At 39.1% G+C, this 6,924-nt stretch overlaps 1 long non-coding RNA gene across 1 annotated transcript; it reads right to left on the bottom strand.

Annotated features, from left to right (window-relative positions):
• On the bottom strand, positions 1 to 6,307 carry LOC114312989 (uncharacterized). The gene is made up of 3 exons (XR_003647033.2): positions 5,991 to 6,307; positions 4,581 to 4,668; positions 1 to 251 (listed from the first exon to the last, which is right to left on the bottom strand). It is a non-coding gene; the product is annotated as an uncharacterized LOC114312989 (long non-coding RNA).
• Positions 6,308 to 6,924: the final 617 nt, after the last annotated feature.

The following is a 6,924-nucleotide window of genomic DNA, read 5'->3' as shown; positions in this document are numbered from 1 at the left end:
TTCGCAAAAGACAATAAATTCCATAACTAATTTGTAATGATAACCACTAAATTATTTTGAGAATCACAACCACCAAGAAGACAAAAAGAAAAAACAAAAACAACAAATTCTAATATTTCACAATAATTATAAATTTAAAAAAAAAAAAAAAACCCACAACAGAGGACCAACTAGAAACCTAGAAAACACAGAACATGGAGGGGTCACAGCAACACTCGTCTATGAGGCAACAGCAACACAATGCGGCAAGGCTGCAATTTCAAACAAAAATTACTAATCAAAATTTGATTTTTGAAAAGATAAATAACCAAACAAACAATCACATACATATTTATTAAAAGAAAATATTTGAGAGCTCTAGAAAAGGAACTCTAATAGCTCTAATGTGTTTAGGCTCCATCTGAAATGATATTTTGGCCATGTGTTTTTTTTTTTTCTTTATTTCCCACGTCACTAGAGCTCAATTAAAATATAATTATTTATAATATATGGACGTGTTAGTTTGGAGGTCTGGATTATTAGGAGATAGGATAACTGATTTAGCAAAACTCACATGTATTTTTTCAAATTAATCATGAGATTGTTGGATGAAATTATATGATTAATGGATTATTGAGCTAGAGTATAATAAAAATAGAATAAAATTTAAAGAATTAGTTTTAACCATTTGATGGTATGGGAGGAGGAGAAGAAATCGTTTGGAGTGGGCATAGTTTTAAACAGTTATATAGAGATATGCGTAAGTATCGGTGATATAGTCATATATCGATCTATATCAAACAGTATTGACTGATATATTGATGAATAATAGTGAGTTCGGCCAAACAAATTGAGAGATTTAAGAGACAAAATCCAAACAGTATATCCCACATATCTCCTAGTTCAAATTAGAGGCGCGCTACAGGCCTCGAATATTGAGGCGCGAATTTGCCTCGAATTTGTTTAACCGGTCATCCGGTCAGTCGTTCGGCAAAGAGGCTGATAGCCGCGGTCGACAAGGTGACAACTGCGGTAGACAAGTGTTAGGATCAAACACACCCAGAAATATATCTCACACACACAGGGAACACAATATTTACGTGGTTCGGCCCAATGCCTACATCCACGGACAGAAATGAGAAGTTTTCACTAAAATGGAGCAAAATACAAAATACAGAGGAGGAGATGAAACTCACTCAACTCACAGCTCTCACTCTCTAATTTCTGATCTGTATCTCATCCTCTCCCTCCCGTCTCTATTTATACACAAAGGAGTAGGTGGGAGAGCCTTCATTCTTGACTTGGGTAGCCTCCATTCTTGACCTTTGCTATGGTTGGTGGCCACCAAGCTTGACTTGGTTGGTTGTCTTCCTTTGTTGACATGAGGATCACCCCTTTCACATGGGGTGACCTTCAACAATCACCCCCTCAGCCCATGTGAGGTGATCCACAACAAAACCTGCTGCCAAGGTATCAAGCACCCCCTGATTGGATGCCCTGCACCCCCTGCTCGGGATACCCTTGCATTACCGTGCAGCTTCTTGCATGATGAAACACGGGAGCAACTAGAAAACTTCAGAGTTTGACACATCAACATCTTCAATTTTCCTTGCTCGGAGCTTATTTCTGAACAACCAGCCTTTGCTTTCTGCACTTCAGAACAACTTCCTAGCAATCTCATACGCCCGTTGTCTGTGCTGCAATCCCTGATGTTCGGTTCTGTCTCACTTGTACGTCCGTTCTGATGTTTGACAGTTAGCCCTTCTACCAAGGCACCTTCCACCGGTCTGTACAAGTTACCACTATGCAACTCCGTGCATAGTGCTTGCACCCCCTTATTGGAGTGCATTGCAAAGCTCACTTTGCGACTTGAAATTGCATCCCTCCCTTGCATCTTTTGAGAGGTTGCAAAATGTCTTTAACACGGGAGCAAAAGAAACTCTCTTCTTCACTGGCATAGTTTCTACAGACTTGGTTTCTTTGCTCTGAACTTTCTTCAAGATTGGCTTCACTGGCTCAGATCTGTGCACCTTTGAACTGCCTCCTTGCGTTCCCGTGCACCGTTTTCGCCATTCCTGATGAAAGCCTTGCTCAATCATACGCTTTGGTTGCGTATGTTCTCTCTTTGTACCCTTTGACTGGCATTTGACAACACTCATCTTTGTCAAAGCTTCTCCTTCCAGTCTATACAGTTTGTTGCACAATTTGCCTTGCAACATTTCTCTATCACCTCTGCGTACATGAAGAACCCCGCCACTAGATGAGAAACAATTTCCTTTTAGATCTAGCATACTCAGGGAGATTAGATTCCTCCGTACTCCTGGCACATGCCGGACCTCAGATAAAATTACTTTTCTTCCATCCTTAGTAAGGAATCGCACTGTCCCTATGCCGACAACTCTATTCACTGTGTTGTTGGCCATCCGGATAGTGCTACCGCTGACTCTTCGATAAGTGGAGAAAAGCTTCTTATCCGCACATATGTGGAACGTACACCCTGAATCCAAAATCCAGCCGGGTGTCTCCAACTCTGACGAGATTGTAAGCAACACCTCTTCATCGTCAGAGGAATGCACTGCAACTGCTGTAGTTGAGGGACCTCCGTGTCCCTTAGCCTTCTCTTTGGCTTGTCTGTCCGCCTTTTTCTCTGGGCAATCTCTTATTACGTGATCCTCTTGATCACAGTAAAAACACCTCCTCGTGTTGTCCTGTCTGAACTGTGAACGCCCTCTGCTTTTACTTCTTCCTCTACCTCTGCCCCTTTCTCTATCTCTGCCTCTACTTTCTGTGACAAGGGCATGGGACTGCTCTCCTTCCATCTCTTTCTTCCTTGCCTCCTCGTTGAATAAGGCGTCTGTGACCATTCCCATGGTCAGCTTCCCTTCGGGTGCAGAATTACTGAGAGAAACCACCAACGTCTCCCAGCTATCTGGTAAGGAACTGAGTAATAATAATGCTTGCATCTCATCCTCCAACTCCATTTTGATTGATGCAAGCTGGTTCACAAGGCTGTGGAATTCACTGGTGTGTTCAGCAACAGACACACCATTCTTCAGCTTCAAGTTTATAAGCCTTCTCATTATCAAGGCTTTGTTCCGTGCGGTCTTGGACTGGTACATGCCCTCCAATTTCATCCATAGGGCATAGGCGTCTGTCTCTTGGGCAACATGGTGGAACACACTGTGGTCAATCCACTGTCTGATTTGACCGACAGTCTTCCGGTTGGTTTTTATCCAGTCCACATCCTTGTCTCCATCTGGTTTGACCCCCTTTAGCGCTATAGGGTCAAACAGATCTCTACAATACAGGACGTCCTCCATCCGCGGCTTCCATATCGCATAATTAGAAGCGTTCAACCGAATCATCGGCCCTGAAGCTGATGTGGATTCCTCCATCATCCAGAAAGTAATCTCTGTTTGAAAAACAGGCTTTGTTTCAAAATCTGACCGTACGGATGTGTCCGGAATACTCCAAATAGTCAGAAACCACTATTGGATCACCAAAAACGGACTCCAAATGGCTTAGATCAAGCCAAAACAATTTTAACGGTGCAGATCGGCAGAATCTGGTGCGCCTGCGAAGCACCAGATTACTCCTCCAGTTATGCTGACGTCAGGCTGGCGTCATCGGCTCAGTCAGCGGCTCGGTCAGCGGCTCCGGCATGGTCAACGCGGCTCCGGCTCGAGCGGCTTGATGCGCGCGCGTGCAGCGCGTGCCGCGCGTGAGATCACGCGTCGTCTACCTCTGAAAGCGCGTGAGGCGCGTGCATGCGCGTGAACTCACGCGTCTTCTACCTCTGAAAGCGCGTGCGGCGCGTGACGCGACTGGGATTCACGCGCCAACTTCTAGGGGCGCGTGAGAGAGCGTCTGGCCTCTGTTGGGTGTCTGTTTTATGTTTCTGGACTCCTCTCGTCGAGCCCTTGCTCCTGGTATGCTCAAAATCGGATTTCGAGCAATACGATTTCTGGGCAGTTTCGGAACAACACTCTGTTTTTCCGCAAAACGCACAACACCGGCTCTGATACCACTTGTTAGGATCAAACACACCCAGAAATATATCTCACACACACAGGGAACACAATATTTACGTGGTTCGGCCCAATGCCTACATCCACGGACAGAAATGAGAAGTTTTCACTAAAATGGAGCAAAATACAAAATACAGAGGAGGAGATGAAACTCACTCAACTCACAGCTCTCACTCTCTAATTTCTGATCTGTATCTCATCCTCTCCCTCCCGTCTCTATTTATACACAAAGGAGTAGGTGGGAGAGCCTTCATTCTTGACTTGGGTAGCCTCCATTCTTGACCTTTGCTATGGTTGGTGGCCACCAAGCTTGACTTGGTTGGTTGTCTTCCTTTGTTGACATGAGGATCACCCCTTTCACATGGGGTGACCTTCAACAACAAGTGCTTCACCCGGTCGTCTGGGTGGTTGTCTGGCCGGTCGTCCGGTGACCACAAATTCATGCCTGAAACTCTCAAAGCCTGAAGCATTAGCGTTCAATTTAACCTCTCCTCTAATCGCTCCAAACAAACATGTCCTCTCTATATATATTATGTAATAAAGAGAGAAGAAAATAGATAGATATGAATATACCATCCTTCAAGGAAACCAGGTTGGCTCCTTTGTGGTGGTGGAGCAGTATACTGAGGTGGTGCCATCACTGGGGGCCCTTGATAATAACCTTGTTCCAACCAAAAAAATTAATTAATTAAAATATAATGGCAAATCCGCTATCATCAAAATCACCCACTACTCATATTTGTTCTTAATTAAATGTGAGAAATCAACAATTTCAATGCAATCTCTTTTTTTTTTTTTGGGAGGGATTGAAAAACTCAGCAAAAATATTTGAGACGTGTAAATGAGGAGCTCTAGAGTGGGCCATGTTGCATATGTTGCATATTTTTTTTATTTTTTATTTTTATGTATTGCCACGTCACTAAAGTTGACATTAGAACTTCAACTCTATTACTCTCTATCATCACTCAAACTCAGCAACAGCTGAAATTTAATTTTCACTCACTCACAAGTGCAACAATAATAATGAAGAAGAAGAATAAAATAAAAATAAAAAGAAGAATATCATTATTATAAAGAAATTCCCAAATTGGGAATAAAATCCATACGATTCTGATTAATGAAGCAGAATATTAGCCTCTGATAAAATAAAATAATAAAAGAAGTTGAGAGAATAAAAATAATATTTTATATTAAAATCTAAAATGAAAATAAAAATACGCACTTTTCAACGTTAGTATATTCCGAATATGAATCCATAAAGTTTTAAAAGAGTGGAATAGAGACTCACGATTTATATTGAAATGATGGAATAATATAGGACTAAATAATTAATGATTAGAGTATGACCCCGTATTCCAAAATTATTAAATAATTTCCCCTTTTAAAATCCAAATATTATCACGAATCGTAGGCCAATTTTGTTTGGGGAGGGTGGGCTTGAGTGGGAAGACTTATCAGGTGATATAAGGTAAGATAAAAAGAATATTTATTTATATGTTACTATTAGTAATGGCTAGTATTAATAGATAAAATTAATATTTTTTAATTTTTAATATTATAGTTATTATTTTTTTTGTTCTAAAAAATTTTAATTTTACTTAAAAATAATTTAAAAATTCACTTAATATTAAAAAAAAAATGGACTCTACTTTCAATCCAAGGGCTGGTAGTCCAATTAGTCCTGTACATTTTAACACAATCAAAGATGATTTTGATGGCCCATGATTGTTAATTCAATCCCCGGCCAAACAAACATGGCCTTAAAACTTTAGGATAACAAACAAACAAATAGGGATATGGTGGGTAATCATGGAAATCAACCAGATCCTCATAGCAGTCAAGCACAAGAAGCCCCAAATTAATTCCCAACCAATTATGAAAAAATACTAAATTTTTCAACCAAACAAACAAGTCTGAAATCATCTTGATTGATTAGTCCCAGAGGAGAGAGAGGAGAAGAGAAGAGAAGAGAAGAGAAGGTACCTTGAGCAGGGTAAGGATAAGCATACTTTGGATCATTCATCTCTGCAACACAAACCCAAAACAAGGAAAACAAAAAACAAAAACAAAACAAGAAAGAAAGATCAGAGAGAAACAGAGAGAGATGTAATTGGTTTCAAAAGATTTTGGGAATTAGTAGACAATAGATTGGAGGATGAGTTTTGAGGGTATATATACACAAGAAAGTGTTTGGGAATACTTAAGTGGAAAGGAAAGAAATACAGATAGATAGAGACTAGAGTAGCGCTCTCCAGGATAAAGGTCATTTCGAAAAGTTTCGAGAATGTAGAAGAGTGATAATGACGGGATTAGATAAAATTATATTTGTTTTTTATAATTGTTATTGATGCAGGATTATTAATTTTTATATAAAATAAATAAAAAATATAAAAAATATTAAACATTAATGTTAACAAAAATATCTAACATGTAAAAAATAAAATAAATAAATAAATTCTAAAAAAAATAAACAATGGTTTTTACTTAACCAAAAATTAAACATTAATGTTTAAAACAAATGCCTAATAGGTAAAAAATAAATAAATAAATAACAAAGATAAAAAAATTTCTAATCTAGCAGACTATTTTTCTAATATCACCTTCATATCTTTCATCTCAATCCCTTTTTCAAATCTACAAACAAACATAATACTAAGGTGTCGTTTGGTAACACTTAGGTGTCGTTTAGTAACACTTACGTTTTCAGTTTTCTGTTTATATTTACAAAAATTTTAAAAACTCAAATAAAAACTTGTTTGGTAAAATTTTTTATTTATAAATCAGTGGTTTCAGTTTATAAATTTGGCCAAAAAATGAAAACACAAAAAATGTATTTCTATTTTGAGTTTTTAGTTTTTTTTTTTTACCACCCAACACTAGCCACCACACGCCACCATTTTCCACCACCGTCTTCCGC

Source organism: Camellia sinensis, chromosome 2 (genome assembly GCF_055761805.1).
Source record: "Camellia sinensis isolate YWXY chromosome 2, ASM5576180v1, whole genome shotgun sequence".
Classification (NCBI taxonomy): domain Eukaryota; kingdom Viridiplantae; phylum Streptophyta; class Magnoliopsida; order Ericales; family Theaceae; genus Camellia; species Camellia sinensis.
The sequence above is the reverse complement of the archived record's forward strand: the minus strand, read 5'-3'. Positions and strand labels throughout refer to the sequence as shown.